This window comes from Choloepus didactylus, chromosome 18 (assembly GCF_015220235.1).
Source record: "Choloepus didactylus isolate mChoDid1 chromosome 18, mChoDid1.pri, whole genome shotgun sequence".
NCBI classification, from domain to species: domain Eukaryota; kingdom Metazoa; phylum Chordata; class Mammalia; order Pilosa; family Megalonychidae; genus Choloepus; species Choloepus didactylus.
This window is the reverse complement of record NC_051324.1, coordinates 57,286,953-57,314,883: the sequence shown is the minus strand read 5'-3', so window position 1 is coordinate 57,314,883 and position 27,931 is coordinate 57,286,953. Positions and strand designations below refer to the sequence as shown.

The following is a 27,931-nucleotide window of genomic DNA, read 5'->3' as shown; positions in this document are numbered from 1 at the left end:
AGGAAAAATAACCTTAAATCAAAGTAGAATAAAGAATCAGACAATACCACCAATGTCAAGTGTCTAACATGCCTCCCCTATTGCCCCCTGTTATCTGCATTCACCTTGGTATATCACCTTTGTTACATTAAAGGAAGCATAATACAATGATTCTATTAGTTACAGTCTCTAGTTTATGCTGATTGCATCCCTCCCCCAATGCCTCCCCATTTTTAACACCTTGCAAGGTTGACATTTGCTTGTTCTCCCTCGTAAAAGAACATATTTGTACATTTTATCACAATTGTTGAATACTCTAGATTTCACCAAGTTACACAGTCCCAGTCGTCATCTTTCCTCCTTTCTTGTGGTGTCTCACATGCTCCCCACCTTCCTCTCTCAACCGTATTCATAGTTACCTTTGTTCAGTGTACTTACATTGTTGTGCTACCATCTCCCAAAATTGTGTTCCAAACCACACACTCCTGTCTTCTATCACCCTGTAGTGCTCCCTTTAGTATTTCCTGTAGGGCAGATGTCTTGTTCACAAAGTCTCTCATTGTCTGTTTGTCAGAAAATATTTTGAGCTCTCCCTCATATTTGAAGGACAGCTTTGCTGGATATAGGATTCTTGGTTGGTGGTTTTTCTCTTTCAGTATCTTAAATATATCACACCACTTCCTTCTTGCTCCATGGTTTCTGCTGAGAGATCCACACATAGTCTTATGAAGCTTCCTTTGTATGTAATGGATCGCTTTTCTCTCACTGCTTTCAGGATTCTCTCTTTGCCTTTGACATTTGATAATCTGATTATTAAGTGTCTTGGCGTAGGCCTATTCATCTCTCTTCTGTTTGGAGGACGCTGCGCTTCTTGGATCTGTAATTTTATGTCTTTCATAAGAGATGGGAAATTTTCATTAATTATTTCCTCTATTATTGCTTCTGCCCCCTTTCCCTTCTCTTCTCCTTCTGGGACACCAATGATACGTACATTATTGTACTTTGTTTCATCCTTGAGTTCCCGGAGACGTTGCTCATATTTTTTCATTCTTTTCTCCATCTGCTCCTTTGCGTGTAGGCTTTCAGGTGTTTTGTTCTCCAGTTCCTGAGTGTTTTCTTCTGCCTCTTGAGATCTGCTGTTGTATGTTTCCATTGTGTCTTTCATCTCTTGTGTTGTGCCTTTCATTTCCATAGATTCTTCTAGGTGTTTTTTTGAACTTTTGATTTCTGCCGTATACATGTCCAGTGCTTCCTTTACAGCCTCTATCTCTTTTGCAATATCTTCTCTAAACTTTTTGAACTGATTTAGCATTAGTTGTTTAAATTCCTGTATCTCAGTTGAAGTGTATGTTTGTTCCTTTGACTGGGCCATAACTTTGTTTTTCTTAGTGTAGGTTTTAATTTTCTGTTGTCTAGGCATGGTTTCCTTGGTTATCCAAATCAGGTTTTCCCAGACCAGACTCAGGTCCCAGAGGCTCAGGTCCCAGAGGGAAGAAATATTCAGTATCTGGTTTCCCTGTGGGTGTGTCTTAGAAAATTGCTCCACCCTTTGATGCCTCAGGTCACTGTGCTTTTCTGCCCAGCAGGTGATGCCTGTCAGCCTATAATTCTTGACTGGTGTGAGGAGGTGTGGCCGTGTTCCCCCAGGCTCTGGGGTCTGGTTCTGAATGGAAAGGGCGCCACCCCTTTCCTCCTAGAGAAGACAGACCCCCCCAGGTGGAGGTCATTAGCATTTTAAAGGTCTCGCTCTCTACTTGTGCTGTCTCCGCCCTTCTCCGAATCACAGCCCTGGAAACTGAAAATGACTGGGGCTTTCTCCACTGAGCCAAAAAAGAAACAGTCTCCTTCAGACCCAGTCCAAGGCAACCCTCTGGCTCTCCCAGGTCAGTCGTCACCCAAAGCCTCTGTCTGTTTTTGGGGCTGCGTACCTGTAGTGAGCAGTTCACACTCGCTACTTAAAACCCCAGTTGGAGCTCAGCTGAGCTGTATTCGCTTGCTGGGAGAGAGATTCTCTCTGGCACCATGAGGCTTTGCAGCTCGGGCTATGGGGGAGGGGGTCTTGCGACTTGGTTCCACAGGTTTTACTTACAGATTTTATGCTGTGTTCTCAGGCATTCCTCCCAATTCAGGTTGGTGTATGATGAGTGGATGGTCTCGTTTGTCCCCCCGCAGTTATTCTGGATTATTTATTAGTTGTTTCTGGTTTTTTGTAGTTGTTCCAGGGGGACTACTTAGCTTCCACTCCTCTCTATGCCGCCATCTTGCCCGACTATTATTTGCTCTTTTGTCACTACTTCATGCAGTTTTATTGTAATATGCCTTGGTATAGTTTTCTTCATGTTTCTTTTTGGGGGTTGTTTGGGTTTTAGAATATGTGGGTTTATAGTTTTCATCAAATTAAAATTTTTAGCCTTTTTTCTTCAAATATTTTTTCTTCTCTTTCTTCTCCCCCCACTTGCCTTGCTCTCTTCTTCTTCTTCCATGATTGCAGTTATACCTATATTCCGTTGCTCAAAGTTGTGCCACAGCTCTTTTTTATTTTTTCAACTCTTTTTCCTTACAGTGTTTGATTTTTGGATAGGTTCTGTAGCTAATCTTCTCATTTTATTGTTTTGAAATATCTAATTTGTTAATCCCTTTCTGTGTATTTTTAATCTCAGATATTGTAATGTTCATTTCTAGTACTTTGATTTGTCTTTTATATCTTTCATACTTCCATTTACCATGTTCAGTATTTACTCTGGCTTTCTGAACATATGAAATTCAGTTATAATGACTGTTTGATTGTCAGTGACGGCTAAATTCTTCACATCTGTGTTAGTGTTGGGTCAATATTAATTGATTTTTTTCCTCTTCATTATAAAGTATATTCTCATGCTTCTTTAAATGCTAGGTAATCTTTGATTAGGTGCCAGACACTGTGAATTTTAACTTGGCTGGGTCTTGGGTATTTTTGTATTTTTATAAATATTATTGAGCTTTGTTCTAGGATGCAGTTAAGTTATCTGATAAGAGTTTGAACCTTTGGATCTTTCTTGTTAGATTCCTTAGACAGGACCAGAGCAGCATTTTGAGTGGGTTAATTATTCCCTACTACTGAGCAAACTTCTAAGTACTCTGTCCACCCCATGCTCCTTGAATTTTGACCCATACTAGTCCGACTGGTACGAACAGCCAATATTTTTGGCCCTATGTGAGTGCCAGGTACTGTTCCTTTAATTTTGGGGGGTAACTCCCCAATCTCAGATAGTATCTTCACACTCGTTGGCTGATTAGTCCTCTGCTGAAAACTCATGGGGAGCACTCTGTAGATCTCTGGAGTTCTCCCTCTGTTCAGCTCTCTCCTCTCTTGTATTCTGCCCTGTGAAATCTTGTTGCCTTCATCTCCGCAGACTCTTGGTTTTTCTATTTCTTGAATCTAGGGAGTCCACCAGAATAGTCTGAATGTAGTAAGGTAGGGCAATCATTGGGCTCGTTTAATTGGTTTCCCATCCCTCCTGGAGCATTGTCCTTCATTGCCTGACGTCTAGTATCTTAAAAACTATTGTTTCATGTGTTTTATGTTTTGCCTGATTTTTCAGTTGTTTTAGACTAGAGTGTTAATTCTGCCTCTGTTACTCAGTCTTGGCTAGAAGCAAAAGTTCCACCTTTACTTTTTTTTTTTTTTTAGCGTAGTTATTTTAAGCTTTTTAAAGTCTCTGTCTGATAATTCCAACATATGGGTCATCTTGGTTTTGACGTCTGTTGATTATATTTTCCTTTGCAAATTGTTAAGGTTTTCCTGTTTGATTTCTTTCCTGTGTAGAGTAATTTTGGGTGGTACCTAGGACATTTTGAATATTATGTATGGGATTCTGGATCCTGTATGTATGTATGTATGTATGTATTCATGCATGCATGCATGCAGATAATTATCCTGGTTAGGTAAATCCACAAGTTCTGACCCACATTCTGAGGGCTGTGGTTCAAATGTCAATTCAGTTGTCAAAGCCCTTGTAGTTCCATTAAGATGTCTCCCATAAATGGTACCCAAGGGCCTGTCTGGGACTGGAGTTGTGGTCTGCCCCATTCTTTATTTCTCAGAGCTTTGGTATGTTCTTTAGGGAAGAGCCACATGCACACAGTTCAGGGATGAGCCCAAGAGTTCATTCACAACTTAATGGGATCCCTTTCTCAAGTTTCCTCTGTTCCATGATCTCTCCACATTTTCTGGCTCCTAAAGGTCCCTTTTTCTGGTTCTCTAGCTAGAAAGCCTAGCCTTCAGTTTACTTGCTCTGCTGCACAATTCCTGTGAGTGGGTCTGGTTCCCAGGTCAAAAACAGGAGGATAGAGAAAGTAAAAACACCAGGGGTTCCCCTCACCCTCCTTGTACCACCTACCCTTTGGTCAGAAAGAAGGTTCCCTCTCCCACAGAGATTTATGTGCCTGCTCAACCACAGCTGCCAGCTTTGAGATGGGCTTGTCAGGGAAGGGAGCAGAGCTGGAAGAGAATGAGGAAGAGAGGAAAAAAGCTGGAGGATTTCTCCTACTGTCTCAGTCTCATATAGTCCCCCCTTCACACTCTGCAACCAGGAAGAGGGGGCTTCTCTTGTATCTCTGTCTGATTGGGCCTGGTATGTAGTTCTAGGATTCTAATTTCCATTGCCTTCTGGCTGGGAGTTTCAAAGGACCAAAAGCAACAGGAAACTTCCCACTAAATTGATTGTACTTCGAGTTCTAGTTTCCTTCTCCAATTTTTCTGCTACTGTTTACTTTTTGCAGTCCTCAGATTGCTGTTCCATCCATTCTGTCCAGGGTTGTTAGTTATATTCAGGGGTTTTAGTTACATTCAGTTAAAGTAGAGTGTGCTTAACTCCATCTTAACCCAGAACCCAGAGCCCTTCTGTTTTGTTTTTTTTTTTTAAATGATGTTTTGTGTTTGCCAGACTGGAGCGATGATATTCAAAATGGTTGACAAAATATCAACCAATCGGAACAATTGCCAGCCCATTCAGAATAGACATGAACTGTAAACAACTGATATGTCTGTATAGGTGCACACTACTTGGAAATCTATTCTGCTTAACTCTGGATATAATTTCTATTTAATGTTTTTCTCCCCAATAATAGTAGTAGACATGTAAGGAAAGTTGTCTGCTGGGGTGTGCCAGTTTCTTGTCCTTTGGGTGATGGTTCTTTTCGGTACTGACTTCTTACTTGTCTCTTAGGAATGTTGGATTTTGACTGAAACATACCCACATTCACTGCTACAGCCTGGGGACAGAGACTTCTGATATCATCTGCTTATTACATGTAGGAGATAGGAGATGGGCTGACTACCTGTACTAGATCATTTTCCATCAGTCATCCAGATTGCTGCACCTGAACATTCTCTGCTTCTGTGCTTAAAACAGACTTGGAGACACTCTCATCTTTCACAGTTATTTTCCTATACATTCTCTGGTCTATAATTTCCTTAATCCAATTGCATCAAGTTTCGGTCTTCTATGGATTTCTTAACATTTCTCCTCCGTTATTGAGAATTTCAAGGATTTCTTCTTTTTAGAATAATTTTTCTGTCATTTCCACACTGTATTGTTGACACTTTATGTCTAAACTACCATCATTTATTTCTTTTACTACTATAATAGCATCCTAACTTATCTTACTATTTCATTCTTGCCAACCTATAGTCTAATTATCCATTTGATACCTAGGGTGATCTCATTTAAACAAATCAAGTCATGTATTCCTCAAATTTGAAATACGTTATTCAGTCACTTCTTATGACAGTAAGGGTAAACTACAAAGTCCTGACCACCCCCAGCATGACCCTACCTGATTTACCCCTTTCCTAATACCCTAACTCTCTGTCCTACGGTTCCCTCCCTTGCTCAGTTTGTTTCATCTGTGCTGGTTTGTTTGCTTAAACATGTTAGGACTGTTTTCTTTGCAAGTCCTGTACACTTGTTATTACTTGCATAAAAGATTATAGATTTCTGCTTAGTTCAAAGAAGCCTTCTCTGAATATCCTACCTAATATACCTATCCTAACCTACATGGTAGTTACCAGTATCAGAAATTAAATTTACTTGCTTATTGTTAAACCACCCATGTTTTATTAGATAAATAAGGAAATTATTCTAATACCTTATAGCATTTATCTCAGTGTAAGAGCTTATCTGGTATAGTAGTATCACCAGTGTTCAGAACTTTCTTGTTGTTTTAGTAGTTTACCATTGGGTAAAAAAAGTTAAGTTTGAACTTAGATTGCTTTAGAAATAAAGAAAAGAAGCTTAATATTTAATAACGTCACATATGCTAGGCTCTAGCCTAGGTGCTTTCACATAAAATAGTTCATTTTGTCCTCAAGTAATGCTGTAAAGTTGCTATTGTTATTTTCAGTAGGGATATACTTTAGAATTATCCTTACCTATGCCAGAGATTTCAAATTAGCCTTGTGGTAGTGTGCATTTAGGACCTTTCCATTCTGATATTTAAAACACAAGTTTGTTTAATGGTAGTTGGGTAAGTCTTAACACATAAAATTTAAACTTAAATGATATATCCTTCTAAGTTGTCTTTATTTCTTGTCCTGTGTTTCTTCTGAGATTTGACTTTTTCTTGTTGATTATTCTTTGATTATAAGCACTCTTTTCCAATAAAATTGAACTTGAAATTGTCCCTCTAGCCAACAACTCTTGAGATTGTTAGAGATGTGTCAGAATGTGTTTATGTATTTTAATCATACTTTTATTTTTTCATGTGGGTTATAATAATTTTATTAATTAAAAAATTATTTTACCAAACAAGATAGACATGTAAAAAGTATTTTGGTAAAGCTCCTTTCTCTTCCATTCTCTTCCCACAACAAATATTAACTACATTTAGTCTGTATCCTTCCTTTTCTTCCCTGAGCTCACACTGGCATATACAAGAAAGGATACATATATAAATTAGTTTGAAGAGTTTTAAAAATAAAAATGCAGTTTTAGTCACTTTGTTCTCCCCCAATTAACAATATACAGCACAGCCATACCTCCAGGAACATACTTAAATGCTAATTGCTTAAAATATGTATGATGGCACATAGTGTAAGTAACCCTTAATTTATTCACCATTCTCTTACCTGTGAGTGTTCAACTTGCAAATGGATTCATATTAATGTATTTAGTAACATCTTATGCTCTTGGAATATGTAGCTCCAAGCATATTTTGTGTCAGAACATATTTAAGTATCCTACTTAGTTTTATGGTAATTGGCCTAGTTAAGGCTAGAAGCCTTGTAGAAGTCACTCTTTGCTTATCCATATTTGTGAAAGAAAAGGATTAAAAGCAATACAATTAAAAGGACTGGAAAGATTATCTTGGACACCTAGAAAGACTTTGATTTAAAATATTCTTATCTGAATTCTGGCAAGAAATGAAAGTCATAAAACCTCTCTGAAAAACTTCATAAATCTTAATGAAGGGTCATAAAAGTTTGGGTAACAAAGGATGAGAAAGCAACCTACTGGTAAAGCCTGGAGTAAAATTGTTATTGAGTAAATCTATTTTTTGTTATGTTTTGTTTTGTTTGAGGGCCTGTCTAGGTTTAATAAGTTTTATTCCTAGTCAGGGTTTGAAGAGAAGAGCAGGTTCCCACAAGGGGGCAGACTAAGGCAATCTGAAAAACTTTCCACTATAACCACTTGGAAATGGTGGAGATATATGACAAAATTTATTTTAAAGTCATAGTTGATTTATTAAGAAGGAAGGAGAAATCACATTGAGTCAGAAATGAGTAGGGAACTGAAATTCATTCTTAAGTATATGAAATGACACGAGAGTTGCCCTGAGAGAGTCCTTAGTCCCAGTAAACCACAGACTTGGGTTTTAATACATATGTGGGAATAGAAGGAAAGATCTTAGATATAAAAAAGACAAAGATTTCGAATATTTAAAACCATTAAGTACATAAAACAAGGAATTTAAACTATGTGAGATTAAGACAAGACAGGCTGTTGATGGAGTTATTTCATCCTGAATAGGTAATAGAGAAAGTGCAGGAAACCAAATATAAAGAATATTTTATTATTGAGATATCAGTCATGAAACATAGAATTCACCATTTAAAGTATATAATTAAGTGGTTTTTATTATATCCGCAAGGTTGTACAACCATCACCACTATTTCACTTTTACAGTATTTTCATCACCCCATAGAAGAAAGTCTATGCCCATTAGCAGTTACTCCTCATTTGCTCTTCACCCCAGCCCCTGGCAACTGCTAATCTACTTTAAATTTTTGGAATTGCCTATTCTGGACACTTAATGTATATGGAATCATACAACATATTACCTTTTCTATCTGGCTCCTTGCAGTTAGCATAATGTTTTCATGATTCATCCATGTTGTAGCATTATCAGGACTTCATTCCTTTAATGGCTGAATAATATTCATTGTATGGATATACCCTATTTTAAAAATTATTTTATCTGTTGATGGACATTTTGGTTGTTTTCGCTTTTTGGCTATTATAAATAATGCTGCTGTGAACATGGGTCAAATGTACCATTATGTTTAATCTTTTGAGAAACTACCAAACCCTTCACAACTCCAGAATTTCTTTTTGGAGCTGGATGTGGGGGTTGGGACTAGGACAAATTAAAATGCCACAAAACTTGCTGTTCTTACCAAGATTTAGCCTTTTTAAATTAAATTAAATTTAATTTTTTTGAAAACTTGTTTCCTGGGTTACCCAAGGCTTTGATTAAGCTTTTAAGGAACTGCCAAACTGTTTACAAAATGGCTGTGTCATTTTAAATTCCCACCAGCAGTTTTTAAAGGTTCCAATTTCTATCCTTGCAAACACTACTTATTGTCTTTTTTATTACAGCCAACAAATGGTGTGAAGTGGTATATAATCATGGTTTTAATTTGCATTTTCTTAATAACTAATGATGAGCATCTTTTTGTATGATTATTGGCTATTTGTATATCTCTGTATATCTTCTTTGGAGAAATGTCTATTCAAATCCTTTGCCCATTTCTTAATTGGATTATTTGTTCTTTTTTTTTTAACATATATATATATATATTTTATTGAGATTGTTCAGATACCATACAACTATCCAAAGATTCAAAGTGTACAATCAGTTGCCCACGGCACCACCATACAGCTATGGATCCATCAACACAATTATTTTTTTTTTCAATTTTTAGAACATTTTCACTACTCCAGGAAAGAAACAAAGAAAAAGAAGGAAACTCACATCCTCCCATACCCTTAACCATGCCCCCCCTCCATTAGTGATTCATAGTTTTGGTATAGTACATTTGTTACCGTTGATGAAAGAATGTTAAAATACTACCAACTGTAGTGTATAGTTTGCAATAGGTATACATTTTTTCCCTATATGCCTCTCTATTATTAACTTTGAGTTATAGTGTCATACATTTGTTCTAGTTCTTGAGAGAGATTTCTAATATTTGTATAGTTAATCACAGACATTGTCCACCACAAGATTGACTGTTTTATACATTCCCATCTTTTAACCTCCAACTTTCCTTCTGGTGACATGGGTGACTCTGAGCTTACCCTTTCCACCACTTTCACACACCATTTAGCAAGTTAGGTATTCTCATTACATGCTACCATCACCCCTGTCCATTTCCAAATATTTAAGTTCACCCTAGTTGAACATTCTGCTCATAATAAGCAACCACTCCCCATTCTTTACTCTCATTCTATATCCTGGTAACTTATATTTCACATCTAGGAGTTTACATATTATAATTAGTTCGTATCAGTGAGACCCTGCAATATTTGCTTTTATGTGTCTGTCTTATTTCACTCAATATAGTGCCCTCAAGGTTTCTTCATCAACCCACTTTTTTTAAGATGGTTTTTTTCAAACACTGTACATTCCATCCTAAGTAACCAATCATTGATTCCCCGTATAGTCACGTATTTATGTATTGAGCAGCATCGCCACTCTCTATATAAGGACTGTTTGTCCTTTTTGTATGAGTTGTGTTTTTCATATATTCTGGATATTAAGCCTTTATCAGATATATTATTTGCAAATACTTTCTCCCATTACATTGGTAGTCTTTTCATTTTCTTGATAGTGTCTTTTGAAGCACGAAAGTGTTTAATATTGATGAAGTCCAATTTATATTTTTTCCTTTGTTCCTTGTACTTAGAATCCATAGCCAAATACAAAGTCATGAATGCTTACCCCTGTGTTTTCTTCTAGGCATTTTATAGTTTTAGCTCTTGCATTTAAGTCTTTGATCCATTCTGAGTTAATTTTTTATGTAGTGTGAGGGAGTGGTCCAAACTCATTCTTCTGCATGTGATTATCCTGTTGTCCCAGCACCATTGGTTGAAAATACTGGTGGTCTTGTCACCCTTTGACTTGCATTTCTGTTCCATTGATCTATATGTCTTCTTTTGGCAGTACCACACTGTCTCAATTATTATAGTGTTGTGGTAAAGTTTTGAAATTGGGAGGTGTGAGTCCTCCAACTTTGTTCTTCTTTTATAGGATTGTTTTGGCTACTCTGTTTCTCTCACATTTCCATATGACTTTTAGGATCAGTTTGTCAATTACTGCAAAAATGGCAGCTGGGATTTTGATAGGTATTACACTGACTTTGTAGCTCTATTTGGAGAGTATTACCATCTTAAAGTCTTCCAATCCTTGGACATGAGATATCTTTCCATTCATTTATATCTTCTTTAATTTCTTTCAACAGTGTTTTGTTTTGAGTGTACAAGAATTGTATTTCTTTTGTTAAATTATTCCTAAGTATCTTATTCTTTTTAATGCTATGGTAAATGGAATTGTTTTCTAAATTTCTTCTTCAGAATGGCCAGTGTATTGTTTAGAAATACAGTTTTTTAATATATTTATCCTGTATCCAACAACCTTACTGAACTTGTTTTTTAGCTTTAATAGTTTTTTTGGGTGTGTGTGGATTCATTAGGGTTTTCATATAAGGATCATGTCATCTGAAAATATCAGTAGTTTTACATCTTTCTTTCCAAGTTGGATGCTTTTTATTTCTTTCTCTTGCCTAACTGCCCTGGCTAGAATCCGCAATGCAGTGTTGAAAAGAAGTAGTGGGAGCAGATTTCCTTGTCTTGTTTCTTATTTTAGGGAGGAAACTTTTAGTTTTCATCATTAAGTATGATGTTTAGCTATGGATTTTTCATAGATATCCTTTATCAGGTTAAGGAAGTTCCCTTCTGCTTTTTAGTTTGTTGAGTGTTTTGATCATGTGTCTATTGAGATGATCATGTGGGTTTTGTTTTATTCTATTAATATGGCTTATTACATTAATTGATTTTCAATACGTTAAACCAACCTTACATTGTTGGGTTAAATACGATTTGGTCATGGTGTATTATCCTGTTGGCTAGTATTTTGTTGAAAACTTTTTTGTCTCTTCATATGAGAATGTGATCTGTAGTTTTCCTTTCTTGTAATGTCTGATTATGGTATCTTGGTAATACTGGCCTCATAGATAAGTTGGTAAGTGTTCCTTCCTTTTCTATATTTTGGACGAGTTTGTGAAGGATGGTATTAATTCTTCTTTAAACCTGTGGTATAGTTCACTATTATAGACATCTTGTTCTGGGACTTACTTTGTTGAAAGTTTTAAAATTACAAATTCAAACACTTTTTATAAGTCTATTCAGATTTTCTACTTCTTCTTGAGTTGGTTTCAACAGTTTGTGTCTTTCTAGGAATTTGTCCATTTCATCTAGTTTATATTATTTGTTGGCACTGAGTTATTCATAATTTTCCCTTATAATCATTTTCATTTCTGTAAGGTCAGTAGGAATGTCCTCTCTTTCATTCCTTATTTTGATAATTTGAGTCCTCTGTCAAACTGGAACCCAGAAGAACAGACAGTCTTTCGTTACTTCCAACTTTGACATAAGTAACCCTCAGAAGGAGCTAGTGCCCTTCAACATGAACTGCATGCATGTCTGTCCCAGGAGTTGGAGAATCTGAAGGAGGAGATCTGTCAAGAGCCATGTCAGCAAAGTGCACCAGCATATCAGTTCATTGACCTTAAGAGTATAATGACTGCTGCTACACTTCTCCTATCCAAATCTTGCACAGATTTATCTTGTGGTTAGCCCTAAGCTGGACTCATAAGGAAGGGAATTCTAGGAAGCCTTGTTCCAGTCCTTGTTAACTGGGCCTCCATACACACTTCTTTTATATAGTACTTAATTCCTAGATAACAACAGAAGCAAAGTCATGCTTTCACCTTGCAAGATGCAACAGTCTCTCAACCAACTGCATTTATGCTAGCTAATCTTCTTCCCCAAAGAGGGTACAAGGTCCCAATAAGTCACTTTGTCCATCTTTAGGTGATGTTCATTTCTTTTTTAGCTAAGTCACTCTTACTGATATCTTGTAAGAGAAATATTGAGATATAAGGCTAACTGCTATTAAAACATCTTATGTTAGAATAATGGGAGATGAAAAAAAAGATTTGGTTAGTATATATATCAATAAATATTCATACCAAAATAAGGAAAAATACTCATTACAATTACTATCCCCATTTCTGCAACTGGTCACCTGGTCATCATTTACAGGTTATCCATTCTTCTTCTGTTATCCATTCCATATTCCCTTTGCTCTTAACAAGCACCTCAACTGGTTGTGTTTCCTTAAGGCTTTGTACCATTAGCAGCCATAACTAATTGGCTTGTTGTAGTTTTCCACTAATTTTTATCCAAGACTATGTGATTATCAAGAGATGCCTCCCGGGATCTCCTGAATTCCAGATATACTCTTCACCACTCCATTGTGTAGTAGCAACCCATTTTTCTCTTGATAGTAAGGTTCATTCACCCCAACTAGCATGGTAATCCCCTTCTTTTCATGTTGGTTCATTGGTATGAGGAGCCCAAAGTAGCCAGGGGGCAATCTCAACTTTAATTTAATGAATTCATTGCTGATTCCCTTGTTGAGAAAGTTGTTTTCACTTGGTCACTAACAGACTTCTAGACCACCAGATCTCAAAGTTGCAGGGAAAGAAAGCAGTCATTTTGCTAATGGATCAAATGAGGGTCAGTTTTAAATGTTTTCAGACAAACAGACACTGAGCGAGTTTGTTAATAAAATACCTGCTCTACAGGAAATACCAAAGGGAGAACTACAGGCAGATAGGAAAAGACAGGAGGGAGAAGTTTGGAGAAGAGTATAGAAAGGAAGACTTAGAAAGGAAGACTATCAGTAAGAGTAAAAAGAGAGAGAGAGAAGGAAAAAATAAAAATAAAAAAAGATAAATATAAAATCCAAAAAACAAAATGGTAGACAGTAGACATTATGTTCAATGAAATTACCCAGAAACAAAAGGACTTATACTATGTGGTCTCACTATTACGGAGTAACGATGATGAGTGAAATTTGAGAGTTGCGAACACAGATTATCAGGAGATAGAAAGAGGTTAGAGATCGTGCATTTGATGCTGAAGGAGTACAGAGACGGTTTAACAGGATTGATTGTATACATCCAGATGTGGATAGCACAATACTGTGTGATGGTAGCACAGTACTGTATGTATTCTGAACAAAGATGAGTGTGAGTAAGTTTGAAAGAAGAAGGCTAGGGGCATGTATGACACCAGAAAAAAGATAGAAGATAAAGACTGGGATTGTATAACTTAGCAAAACCTACAGTGATGTTGAAAAGTGGATGGTATAGGGGAAAAAATACAATCAGTGCAAACTAGAGTCTATAGTTAACAGTAACATTGAAAGATGCTTTCGTGAATTGTAACAAAGGCGATATACCAAAGCTAAATATCTATAAGAGGGGGTTATAAGGGAGTGATACAAGATTCTTGGTGGTGGTGATGTTGTCTGACCTTTTCATTATATTTTATTTTTATTTTTCTTCTATCTTTTGTATTTTTATTCTTCCTTTTTTTTTTTCTCCTCTTCCTCTTTCTTTGGGGAAGAGATGGAAATGTCCTCATATAGATTGTGGTGGTGAATGCATAATTATGCAGTTAAACTGGGGATCACTGATTGTTTACTTAGGGAAGGTGGATTCTATGATGTATGAGTAAAACTGTTAAAAAATAACCAGAGGGATACAAGTGCTGGAGAAAATGTGGAGAGATGGATGTACCTACTCACTGTTGGTAGAGATGTAGAATGGCACAGTCCAGCTGGAGGACAGTGGGGTGGTTCCACAAGAAGGTAACTATGGGGTTGCCATATGGTCTTTCAACCCCTTTATTGGGTGGATACTTGGAAGAACTGAGAGCAGGGACATGAATGGACATTGCATACTGGTGTTTATGGCAGCCATATTCATAATTCACAATGGATGGAGGTGGCCTAAGGGTACATCAATTGATAAACAGAACGGTGAACTATGGTGTATACCTACAATGGAGTACCATGCAGCAGCAAGAAGAAATGAAGTTGTGAGGTACACACCTAGGTAAATGGACCTTGAGGACAGTATGTTGAGTGAAACAAGCCAGAATTGAAAAGGCAAACGTTGTAACACCTCACTAATATGGACTAACTATAATGTGCAAACTCAGAATTGAATCTGAGAGCATGGGTTATCAGAGGAAGGCTTATGGTAAGTTTCCTAGATTGTAAGCTCTTAAAGCAGTCATGTCTATTCATGAGTTGTAATGGTTATCTCTAAATTGGGAGATACTGAGCTGTATTTGTATAAACTGGTCAGTCCCTGTAACTTCGGGTATCTGTGTGACACCTGAAACTCAGAGCCAGAGTTCAGCAGCTATGAATGTCAGCATTACCCCATACAAATGTTAAAAAAGCTGAAAGAGAGATTGGACTTCAACTAGAGATATGAATGAAATGAACTTGCTTAGAACTAAGGTAAACCAGACTAAAAGGAAAAGGATGGTGTTGACTGTATTTTAAAACTTCAACTTCTGTTTGAGACCAAAGGAAGAGATGTTTATTTGCTGCAAAATCTGTACTTTCTCTAGCATGCTGTGTAAGTTAACTTGTATGGTCAGTTTACTCAAATACCATAATTAAATGGAACCTAGAGTAGGGGGTGAGTTCTGGTTAGTTTGTACAGGGTAGCGTGAAACCCTGATACATCCCAGAGTAATTTGGACAGAGAATAAAAAGTATTTGCAAAGCCCCCTTGAGGGCCTGGGGGAAAATGTGAAAACATTAAACTTCCCCACCTGGAGAATTCCTGATATTTTCACAAGCATTGGGGAATACCATTGTAGTAGGCCAAGTCCTTGATCTTGGGGCTTGCCCTTATGAAGCTTGTTACTGCAAAGGAGACGCTAAGCCTACTTATAATGGTGCCTAAGAGTCACTCCCAGAGAACCTCTTTTGTTGCTCAGATGTGGCCTGTCTCTCTCTAAGCCCACTCGGCAGGTAAACTCACTGCTGTCCCCACTACATGGGACATGATTCCCAGGGATATAAATTCTCCCTGGAAATGTAGGACATGGCTCCCGGGGATGAACCTGAACCCGGCATCATGTATTGAGAAAGCCTTCCTGACCAAAAGGGGGAAGAGAAATTAAACAAAATAACGTTTCAGATGGCTGAGAGATCTCAAATGGAGTTGAGAGCTCATTCTGGAGGTTATTCTTATGCATTATATAGATATCCCTTTTTAGTTTTTAGTGTGCTAGAATAGCTAGAAGGAAATATCTGAAACCATTCAACTGCAATCCAGCATCCTTGATTCTTGGAGACAATCATATAATTATATACCCTACATGGTGTGACTATGTGATTGTGAAAACCTTGTGGCTCACACTCCCTTTATCCAGTGTATGGACAAATAAGTAGAAAAAAGGGGAACAAAAACTAAATGAATAATAGGTAGGGGGCAAGGAGTATGAGATGTTTTGGGTGTTCTTTTTTACTTCTATTTTTATTCTTATTCTTATTTTTCAGAGTAATGAAAATGTTTAAAAAATTGATTGTGGTCATGAATGCACAACTATATGATGATACTGTGAACAACTGATTGTACACTTTGGATGATTGTATGGTATGTGAATATATCTCATTAAAATTGCATTAAAAAAAAAAAGAGTTCCTTGGTCAATTGCAAAGTTAGGTGAAATACCATGATAGTAAATAAGGCATTTCATTTAGTCTTTGGTTGGTGGTTTAAGAAAAAGCCTTGCGGGAAGGGAAAGCAAATCCATATCCAGAGTACTGTTTCTTCCAGTGAGAATAAAGCACTGCCTCTTCAATTATGGAAGTAGTCCATTGGGAACAGTATACCACCATGTAACTGGCTGATCCTCCCAAGAATGGTCTTCGGTGTATCCACATAACCTTTCCCCAGTAAATGCATGGGCTATCGGCAAGTTGGACACTCAGCTGTTACTGTGATCAGATTGGCCTTGGTGAGTAGAAGTCCACATTACTTAGCTCAGGTATAAATTCTGTCCCTGCTTCTCTAAGCCCTTTTTGGGGTGGCTAGCTAAGTCCACAAAACAGGTTGTCTTATCTACTGGATTAGTAATAGCCACCTCTGCAAAGTTTGCTCTTTGGTTAGCATTCACATGGGATGTAAATAGCTTCATACTCTGTGCTCATTCAAAGAGGTCTATCCAGATCTCCTTGTCACTGGTTTCCCACGTGTTCCTTTCAAATATGTTCCTTTCAAATCCCTGATCATCCATTAAACACTATCAATGAGTCCGTGTATATCTTTAACTTTGCCATCTCTCCTTGCAGATGCAATGGACAACCAGGTGCCCTGCTCGGATTTATGCGTTCTGGGAAGGTTTTCTTCATTGCTGTTACTGTATGAGTTTGTCTGCCCATCATGACCTGAGTATTGTTAGACCAACCAGACAATAAAGATTGAGATAGAAGGAGCAATATAGGAAGAGTAGGAAAAATGGGCATCTAGGCCACTTACTCTGAAAATTATTTGCACCTTCAGGACCTACTCAAGCCTGATCTCATGTATACTGCTTCCCCCATTTGTTGATGAAGTGCTGTAATTCCACCCAACTCTATTGCCATTGGTCTAACAATACATAATTCATGATAGGCAGCCATGGTCACATGGTAGCATGGTAGCCCATGGTCAAGCATTTATTCTCTGCTAGGCCCTGTAGTAAGCCAAAAGTTATTCCTCAAAAAGTAAAATAGTTATTTGTAGAGGATGACATAGCTTTGTTCTTGATTGCTAAATGTCTGCCTTGAGACTCACCTAAAGTTCTTCCATAGACGCCATATACCACCCTATCTGCCACAATACTTTAAGCACCATTGGATTTATTGGCTTATATGGCCCAAGTGGCAGAGCATTTTCACAGCAGCCTTTGTTTGTCACAGAGTCTACTCTTGTTCTGGGCCTCTTTAAAATCTGGAAGTCCTGGTGAATAGTTCATAGTAGCATGCCCTAATAAGGATAGGTTGCTTCAGTAATCTAAAATGCTCTGCTAGGCATTATTCCTCATTCTCAGTAGTAAATGAGAGCAGATGCAACCACTTCTTCACCTTGGAAGGAGTGTCTTGAATTACTCCAGGCCATGAGAGTCAGAAATTTCACCCACATGGAAGATTTTTGAGTTTTTGTGGGATTTATTTCCCACCCTCTGTCATCCATGTATCCTACCACAGTATCAAGATTAGTTGCTGCTTCCTGTTCAACAAATCTAATAAGCATGACATCACTATTGTAGTGGATCATCATGACATCCTGTGGAATGGAGAGGCAATTAAGGTTCCTGTAGACCAGATTATGATCTAGAGCAAGAATTAATAGGAGAGAGGATAGTGATGATATATAGCTAACCCTGTTCTAGTTTGCTAATGCTGCTGGAATGAAAACACCAGAAATGGATTGGCTTTTATAAAGGGGGTTTATTTGTTTACAAAGTTACAGTCTTAAGGCCATAAAGGGTCCAAGGTAATGCATCAACAATTGGGTACCTTCACTGGAGGATGGCCAGTGGCATGTGGAAAACCTCTGTTAGCTGGGAAGGCATGTGGCTGGCATCTGCTCCAAGTTCTGGTTTCAGAATGGCTTTCTCCCAGAACATTCCTCTCTAGGCTGCAGCTCCTCTTCAAAATGTCACTCTCAGTTGCTCTTGGGGCGTTTGTCCTCTCAGCTTCTCTGGAGCAAGAGTCTCAAACTGTCTCTCATCTGCAGCTCCTGTGTTTTCTTCAAAGTGTCCCTCTTGGCTATAGCTCCTCTTTAAAATGTCACTCTCAGTTGTTCTTCAGAATGTCACTCACAGCTGCACTGAGTTCCTTCTGTTTGTCAGCTCATTTAAATGGCTCCAGTGATTTAAATTAGACCCACCCTGAATGGGTGGGGTAACACCTCCATGGAAATTATCCAGTCAGAGTCATCACTCACAGTTGGATGGGGTACATCTCCATGGAAACACTCAAAGGATTCCAATCCAATCAGCACTAAAATATCTGCCCCACAAGATTGCATCAAAAAATATGGCTTTTTCTGGGGGATATAATACATTCAAACCAGCACACCCTGCCAGCTGAACAAAACTGCTTCTTATGGCTGTATTCCCAGATCAATAACTGTAGACCAGGTGCCAGGGGATGTGTTGATTTGCTTCACCAGCAAAACCATATCTAAAAATAGCAGCAGCAGTGGAAGTCAAAACTAGAAGAATTAACAAAAACACCATCATTCTCCAAGATTTTTCTATCTTCTGCATGGTCCATCTAGGCAAATTGGATAGGGATGCGTTAAGAGTCATCACCCTGTATCTTTCAATCATCTTTGATGGTTGCATCCCACTTTTTACCTTATCCTCTAGAAACTGATTGGAATTGATACTGGATATAGGTCTAAAACTTCATTGTGCAATGTAGTAGTCACTGGACACATGTAGCTATTGAGCACTTGAAATGTGGTTGGTATGAAGGAAGATGAGCTGTAAGTGTAAAATACACATAGATGTTGAGACTTTCTATCCTTCTGATCATTTCAAGAATGTTTGCCTTTACTTCTTGAAACATGATTATAATTGTTACCTTAAGTTCTTTGTGTTTTAATTCCAACACCTGTGCCATCTTGAGGTCAGTGTCTGTTTATTGACTTCTCCATTTCAGAATTAGATTTTCCTGGTTCTTCATATGCCGAGCAATTCTGGATTGTATCTTGGGCATTTCAGATATTCGGTTGTATAATATTGGGTCCTACTTAAATCCCAAGGAAAATGTTAATTTTTGTATGTCATTGTACAGTTGACCAGTTTATGTTAAGGACATAAATTCCTACCTACCTTTTATGGGCTGTGGTTCCAATGTCACTTCAGTTTCTAAGCTTTGACAGTGCTATTTCGATCAGTCCCACATACGTCCATTCTGGACCAGTGTGGTGGTAGACCTTGTAGCTCTGTTCTCAAAGCTTATGGTATTCTGTTTAGGGTCAGATCCATGAATGTACAGTTTATAGGTGAACCCAGGAATTCATACATAACTTAATGGGGTCACTGCAGTTTTACCAAAATTTTCCAGCTCCCCAGGGCCTTCCTTCCCAGTCCTTGGGCCAGGGAGCAGGACATTTAATTTTCTCACTCTGCCATTACTTCCCTGCAGCTATGTTAATATCTGGACAAAAGACGGAAGGACAGAACGAGAGAGAGAACATACTTCCTGTCATCAGAGAAAAGGGTTCCCTTCCTTCAGTATTTTAGGTGTCTGTCCAGCTTCCACTATTTCTGTGCTGCCGCTGCTGTGGTATTGTCTAGAGTAGGGGTTGGAAGAGGAAGGAAAAAAATGGAAAAGTAAAAATGAGATTTCCTCAGAATCATAAGGGCCTTTCCTGCTCTTGGTGCCGGAAAGGGAGGAATTCTCTTGGCCCTTTCTCTGGTCTTACTTGATATACACTTCCAGGGTTTGGGCTGCCTTTGAGCCAGGCTAGGTAATTCCAGAGGAAAAACATGGTAAATTAATCACCAGTTCTGTGAAAGTTCAAATTCTGGTCTCCTTTGATAGTCTGTCTGCTACAGTTTACTTTTGGAGTCCTCAGGTTAGCTGCTCCATGCATTCTATCAAAGATTTATAGTTTCATTCAGTAGGAGAGACAGAGTGTAGTATGCTTACTTCATCTTTAGGCATTCATAAGATTTATTTCCTTATATTAATTCTCCTGCATAGAACAAGGGAAAATTTTTGTCTGAAGACTTTTCCACATTTATAAGGTTTCTCTCCAGTGTGAATTCTCATGTGTCACTGAAGGCTAGAGGGATCTTTGAAACCTTTCCCACCTTCATTATTCACAAAAGATTTCCCTCCTGTGTGCACCTCATATTTTCACCATGGAATGATGACTTCTGAAAAATTCTTCAGTCACTGCATTCATTCACAGACTTTGTCCCCCCTACGTACTCACATGTATGCAGGAAGGTTAAGATTCCTTTTGAAGGCTTTCCTGCGTTCACTATATTCAAAGGTATACATAGGTTCACTGTATTAACTATTTGCCTAGGCATTGTAAGGTGAAAATTCCTACTGAAGTCTTTTTCACAGTCACTGTATTTGTAAATTCTCCCCAGTGTGGATATTTTGGTGCACAGTAAGGTGAGGGCTCCTGCTGAAGGCTTTCCCATAGTCTTTGTTTGCACTCATAAAGTTTCATCCCAATATGTATTGTCTTGTGCATCACAAGTTAAGAGCTGGTTCTGAAGAATTTTCCATGCCGATTACATTAATAAATTTCTTTCCAGTGTAAGATCTCAAGTATGTTTTACAGTTTACTGTAGACTAAATGTTCCACACCCCTCCTCTGAAATTACTTGAAGGATTGTTCTCCATTGTGAATGCGCTCATGTCTCTGAATGCAGTAATGGTTATGGAAGGGTTTATTACAGTCCTTACATTCATGGTTTGTCTCTCCTCTGGGATTTCTCTCTTTCTCTTGTGCAGATAAGATTAGCACTCCCTTTGAATACTTTTCAACATAGATTAATTTATAGACTTTCTTTTCACTAAGCATCTTCTTCATTTTCATTCCATTGATTGTTTCCCAAGAAAAAGTCTTGCTTTGGAGCTACCTCTTTGTTTTTAAATTGAAGCTCCTACTTTGCTGAGGTGCCTTGGAGAATTTTTCACCCCAGTGTCCTTGGCTCTTCTCTTTGCTTCAACAGTGAGATCACAGTGGATTTACATGGTTGATTACCCCACTGAGGTGAGGTTCCTTAGTTTTCCAGCAACACATCTCTGTAAAGGTTTCTCTGCGCAGAATCCAGCAAAGCACATTTCTCTTGGATGAGAAGGTCACTGATTCTAGCTTCTAAGAGCCCAGCAATAAATCATCCCTCAGTGGAGGATCCTGAGCAGACAGAGGAGTGAAAAGCTGAAAGTTTTCCCTTTTACATGCTTGCTATCACTACTCTTCAGCTGTGTACTGGAGATCCTAGCCAGTGCACAAAAGCCTCTGCAAAGAAAGATGTCCTGAAATGCTGAGACCAGGATTGTGAGAAGAAATACTAATGGGAGACCCTAGGATGCAGCATCCTAAGCAGATGGAAGGGCCAGAGCTGGTCCCCACAGGGGACTGGAGCCCTGAGTCAGTTGTTCCACCCTACTCATGTAGGTACCACCGCAAGTGTCAGGTCCCATCAGGCTGAATAAACAAGCCAAATAAGGTTCCTAACCCAGATGATCCTTTATAGAGAGATGAGGTGAACATATAAAAGAGCAAGGTAATTTCAGGAAATAGGAAGTACTATCAAGAAAATGAAGCCAGAGAGTTTAGGAGGTGATGAGGTCAGAGAATGAAGTATATGGGGGCCAGATCATGTAGGGCCTTGGAAACCATGGTGAGAAGTTTGGGTTTTAATTACCTGCTAACTGATCCTGTGTTAGTTATTAGACTTCTCTGGGTCTTATTTTTCTGTCTTATGTATGAACTTGTGAGACTCAGAGTGCAATAATGAGTCCCTTGAAGGACATTAGGAGTAATTCAGTCCAAATCTCTTTGTTTCAGAAATATATGAAAGTCCTTTGATAAATTAGCATATTGACATGCCTTGCTTAGACCTGGACTCATATTAGTCCTGGAAGTTCTGTCTTTTTAATACATTTTTTAAGAATAAACTTTCATTGAAATAAACATGCAGACAGAACAGTTCCCATTGTAAATATCATAAAGTAAACATATGCTATAGTTTTTTTGGTCAGATTTGTTGAAGTTTAATTTACAAACAGTAAAATTCATCCCTTTTAAGTACATAGTACCATGAATTTTGACAAACATTTACCGTAAGTGGAACTATCACTAAAATCAAGATACAACTTACTCCCATCATCATAAAAAGTTCCCTCACGCTCCTTTATAGTCAATCCCTTCTCCCCTCTTCCAGTCCCTGACACCCAGTAATCTGTTTTCCATTTTTACTGTATTTTCCAGAGTATTCTACAGATGAAACCATACTGTATGAAACATTTTTACTCTGGTTTCCGTAGTTCATTCCTTTTTATTGCTGAGTAATATTCCATTGTGTGTATATCCCACAGTGTGCTTATCCATTCACTAGTTGATGAACATTTGCGTAGTTTACAGTTTTTGGTGATTGTGAATGAATACAGCAGTCTGTGGACACATCTTCATTTATTTGGAGTAAATGCCTAGAGTTGGATGCTGGATCAAATAGTAAGTTAAAATTTAAACTGCCAAACTGTTTCCCAAAGCTGTATACCATTTTATATTCTCACTGGCAGTATATGAGTGTTCCAGTTCATCCTCACTAGCATTTGGTATTCCCATTAAAAAAAAACAAACAGGAATACCAAATGGCCCTGTTAGTAGGTGTTTAGTGGCATTTCCTAATTTGTATTTCCCTAATGATTAGTGATGTTTAGCCTTTCATTTAGTGAAGTGCCAGTTTAATCCCCCCTACCCTTTTTGATTTTTTTTATTAGAGAAGTTGTAGATTTAGAAAACAATCATACATTTTGTTTATCCATCCATCAGTTGATGGACACTGGGTTGCTTTCATTTTTTGGCAATTGTGAACAATGCTGCTATGAATATCAGTGTGCAAATATCTGTTCGAGCACCTGCTTTCAACTCTTTTGGGTATATACTGAGTAGTAGGATTGCCAGGTCATATGGTATTTCTATCCTTAGCTTTCTGAGGAAGCACCACACTTTTCCACAGTGCCCTTTTATGTCAAGAAAATGTTCTTAATCCCATGGTGTCAGGTTCGGATTCATCCCCAGGAGTCACTCTAGCGTTGCCAGGGAGATTTACACCTCTGGGTGTCAGATCCCATGTTGGGGGGCAGTGAGTTCACCCGCCAAGTTGGCTTAGCTAGAGAGAGGGGGCCACATCTGAGCAATTCTTAGGCACAATTATAAGCAGGTTTAGCCTCTCCTTTGTAGTAGCAAGCTTCATAAGGACAAGTCCCATGAAAGGGCTTGGCACATCAAACCACCAGTCCTCAATGTTTGTGAGAACATCAGCAACAATCCAGGTGAGGAAGCCCAACACCTCTGCCTTTCCCCCCAGCTCCTGCATATATATTTTTAATCTCTGTCCAAATTACTTTGGGATGTATCTCTATTTCACACTAACCTATGCAAACCTACCAGGTCTCACTTCCTATTAAAAGTTCCATGTTATTATTGGTATTTGAACAAACTGTATGAGTTAAGTTGTTCAGGAATATAGATCTTGCGCCAACCAAATATCTCTTTCCTTGGTCTCACATGGAACTTGAAGTTTTAAAATGGAGTCAGTATTGTCCTTTACCTTTTGGCCTGATTTGCCCTAGTCCTAACCACATCTGCTTCATTCATACCTCTAGTTGAAGTCTGGACTCTTTTTCAGCACCTGCTTTCAATTCTTTTGGGTATATACTGAGTAGTAGGATTGCCAGCTCATATGGTAGTTCTATCCTTAGCTTTCTGAGAAAGCACCAAACTGTTTTCTGCAGCGGCTGCACATTTTATGTTGCCACCAGCAATGAATGAGTGTTCATATTTTTCTGCATCCTCTCCAACAACTTATTTTCCATTTTTTGATAGCAGCCATTCTAAAGGGTGTGAAATGATATCTCATGGTTTTGATTTTCATTTCCCTGGTGGCTCATGATGTTGAGCATCTTTTCATGTGCTGATTGGTCATTTGTGTATCTTCTTTGGAGAAATGTCTATACAACTCTTTTGCCACCCCACCCCCTTTTTGAGAAGTTGTGGGTTTACAGAATAATCATGCATAAAATACAGGATTCCCATACACCATGCCACTGCCACCACTTCACATTTGTGTGGAACATTTATTACAATTGTTGATAGCACTTTTTTATAATTGTACTTTTTTTTAAAACAGTGCTAACCTTTGTTACAACTGATGAAAGATTATTAAACTATACTATTAAACATTGTCCATAGTTTACATTAGGTCTATTTTTTGCCACATAACCACCCTATTGTTAACAACTTGTATTAGTAGTGTGCATTTGTTATAAACCATGAAAGGTCATTCTTATACTTGTAATATTAACTATAATTCATCATCTATAATAGGGTTCAGTGTGTTATTTTGTCCTGTTTTATGTTTTAATTTTTTTTAGTAGAATATACGACCCAAACTTTCCTCTTTTAAGCACATTCACCTATATAATTTGTTGCTATTAATTATACTCACAATATTGTGCTACCATCACCACCATCCATTTCCAAACCTTATAATCAACCCAAACAGACATTCTGTACAAATCAGGCATCAACTACCAATTTTCTAAACCCAATCTATCCCCTGGTAAACTATAATCTAGATTCTAACTCTTAAGAATTTGATAATTATAATAATTTCTTATTAGTGTGATCATACAAGATTTGTCTATTTGTATATAGCTTATTTCACTCATCATAATGTCCTCAGTGTTCATCCATGTTGTTGCGTGCACCAGGACGTCACTCCTTTTACTGGCTGAATAATTTTCCATTGTATGTATATACCACATTTTGTTTATCCATTCATCGACTGATGTATACTCTGGTTGCTTCCATCTTTTGGCAGTTGTGAGTAATGCCTATAAGAACATTGGTGTGCAAATGTCTGTTCACATTTCTGCTTTCAGTTCTTTTGGGTACATACCTAGAATTGGGATTGGCAGGTCATATGGAAATTCTACATTTAGCTTCCTGAGGAACTGCAAAACTGTCTTCCACAGCAGCGGTACCTCTTTCTCCACATCTTCTCCAACACTGTAGCTTTCTGTTTTTTTGTGTGTGTTTTGTTTTGTTTTTGATAGTGACCATTCTAGTAAGTGTGAAATGATATCTCATTGTGCTTTTGATGTGCATGTGATGTTGAGCATCTTTTCATGTACTTTTTGCCCTTTTGTATTTCCTCTTTGGAAAAATGTCTATTCAGGCCTTTTGCCCACTTTTTTATTTGAGTTATTTGTCTTTTTACTGAGCTACAGGATTTCTTTCTATAGTCTGTATATTAAACCCTTATCAGCTCTATGGTTTCCAAGTATTTTCTCCCATTGTGTAGGCTGCTTTTTTGCTTTCTTGACAAAGTCCTTAGAAGCACAGAAGTTTTTAATTTTGAGGGGATCCCATTTATCCATTTCTTTTTTCATTGCTTGTGCTTTGAGTATAAAGTCTAAGGAACCATTGCCTAACAAAAAATCCTGAAGATACTTCCCTACATTTTCTTCTAAGAATTTTATAGTTCTGGTTCTTATATTTAGATCTTTCATCCATTTAGAGTTAATTTTTGTATTTTATGTGAGATATGGGTCCTTTTCATTCTTTTGCATATGGATTTCATCATGTTGGGAACTGCATATACAATTCTCCCTGCACTTTTGTTGAAGAGACTATTCTTTACCGATTGAATGGACTTGGCAGCTTTGTCAAAAATCACTTTGGACCTAGATATGAGGTCAATTTTTAAGATCTCAATTTGATTCCATTGGTCACTGTATTCATCCTTGTGCTAGTGCCATGCTGTTTTGACCTCTGTAGCTTTGTAATGTGTTTTAAAGTCAGGAAGTATGAGTCCTCTAACTTCATTTTTTTTCAAGATGGTTTTGTTCAATTTGGAGCCCCTTACCCTTTCAAATAAATTTGATAATTGGCTTTTCCATTTCTGAAAACTAGGCTATGGAATTTTGATGGGATTGCATTTAATTTGTAAATTATTTGGATAGCATTGACATCTTAAGGGTATTTAGCCTTCCAATCCATGGACACAGAATGCCCTTCCATTTATTTAGGTCTTCTTTGATTTCTTTTAGCAATATTTTATAGTTGGGTGTGTGCAAGTCCTTTACATCTTTGGCTGAATTTATTCGTAGATATTTGATTCTTTTAATAGTTGTTGTAAATGGAATTTTTCCCTTGATTCCTACTCCTGTTGCTCTTTACAAGTATGTAGAAACACTACTGATTTTTGCATGTTTATGTTGTATCCTGCCACTTAACTTGTTTATTAGCTTTAGTGGCTTTGTGGTAGTTTTTTCTATATATAGGATCATGTCACCTGCAAATAGTGAGTTTTGCTTCTTCCTTTCTGATCTGTAATCTCTTATTTCTTTTCTTGCCTAATTCCCCTAGCTAGAACTTCTAAGCAAAATGTTGACTGTCAGTGGTGACAGTGGGCATCCTTGTCTTGTTCCCAATCTTAGAGGGAAAGCTTTCAGTCTCTCACTGTTGAGTACAACGTTAGCTGTGGGTTTTTCAAATATGCCCTTTATCATGCTGAGGAAGTTCCCTTCAGTTCCTATCTTTTGAAGTGTTTTTATCAAGAAAGGATGCTGACTTTTTTCCTATGCCTCTTCTGTGTCAAATCAAGATGATCCTGTGGTTTCCCCCCTTTTATTTTTAATGTGGTGAATTACATTAATTGATTTTCTGTTCTTTTTTTAAAACAGTTTGATTAACATATCGTACAAGCCATCCTAAGTGTACAATCAATGACTCTTGGTATAATCACAAAGTTATCCATTCACCACCACAATCATTATGACAACATTCTCATTTCTTCCAAAAGAAAAATCCCATACCCCTTATGCCCTACTATTATTGACATTTACCTTTGTGTAGTACCTTTGTTGCAATTAATGAAAGAATATTACAATGTTACTTTTAACTATAGAACTCAGCTGGCATTAATTGTATTTTTCCCACATACCAACCTTCTATTAACACCTTGTAATAGTGATGTACATTTGTTCTAGCTTCATTTAAGAACTTTCTTATATTTGTACAGTTAACCACAGTCATTGTTCACTGTAGGTTTTGCTAAGTTGTATAGCCCTAGATTTTATCCTCTCACTTTCCTTCTGGTGGCATACATGATCTCAGCCTTCCCCTTTCAATCATACTCACACTTAAACAATGTTAATTACGCTTACAGTATTGTGCTACCATCACACAGTTTTGTGCCATCCATTTTCAAACATTTGCAGTCATGTTATTAAACATTCTGTACTCCTCAAGCAACATTTGCCCTATCTCTACCCTCTGTCTCCTTACAACCTTTGTTCTTGAATTTAACTCTCTGAGTTTGCTCATTATAATTAGTTTGTATTAATGAGGCCATATGTTAGTTTGTCCTTTTGTTTCTGCCTAATTTTGCTGAACATAAAGTGTTCAAGGTTCATCCACATTGTTGCATACATCATGACTTCCTTCTTACAGCTACATAGTATTACGTCATATGTATATACCACAGTTTGTTTATACACTCATCAGTTGATGGAATTTTGGGCTGTTTCCATCTACTGGCAATTGTGAATAGTGCTGCCATAAAATCAGTGTCAAATGTCTATTTGTGTCCCTGCTTTCAGTTCTCTCAAGTATATACCTAATAAAAGGATTGCCAGATCATATCGCAAGTCTATACTTAGCTTCCTAAGGAGCTGATGAACTGCCTTCCAGAGCAGCTGCACCATTCTGCATTCTCAAAAACAGGGAATAAATGTGTTTATTTCTCCACATTCTCTCCAGCACTTGTAATTTTCTGTT

General features: G+C 37.7%; 1 protein-coding gene across 1 annotated transcript in view; it reads left to right on the top strand.

Moving 5' to 3' along the window:
• Window positions 1-27,931, top strand: part of TANC2 (tetratricopeptide repeat, ankyrin repeat and coiled-coil containing 2) — a 553,793-nt gene that overhangs the window by 196,420 nt on the left and 329,442 nt on the right.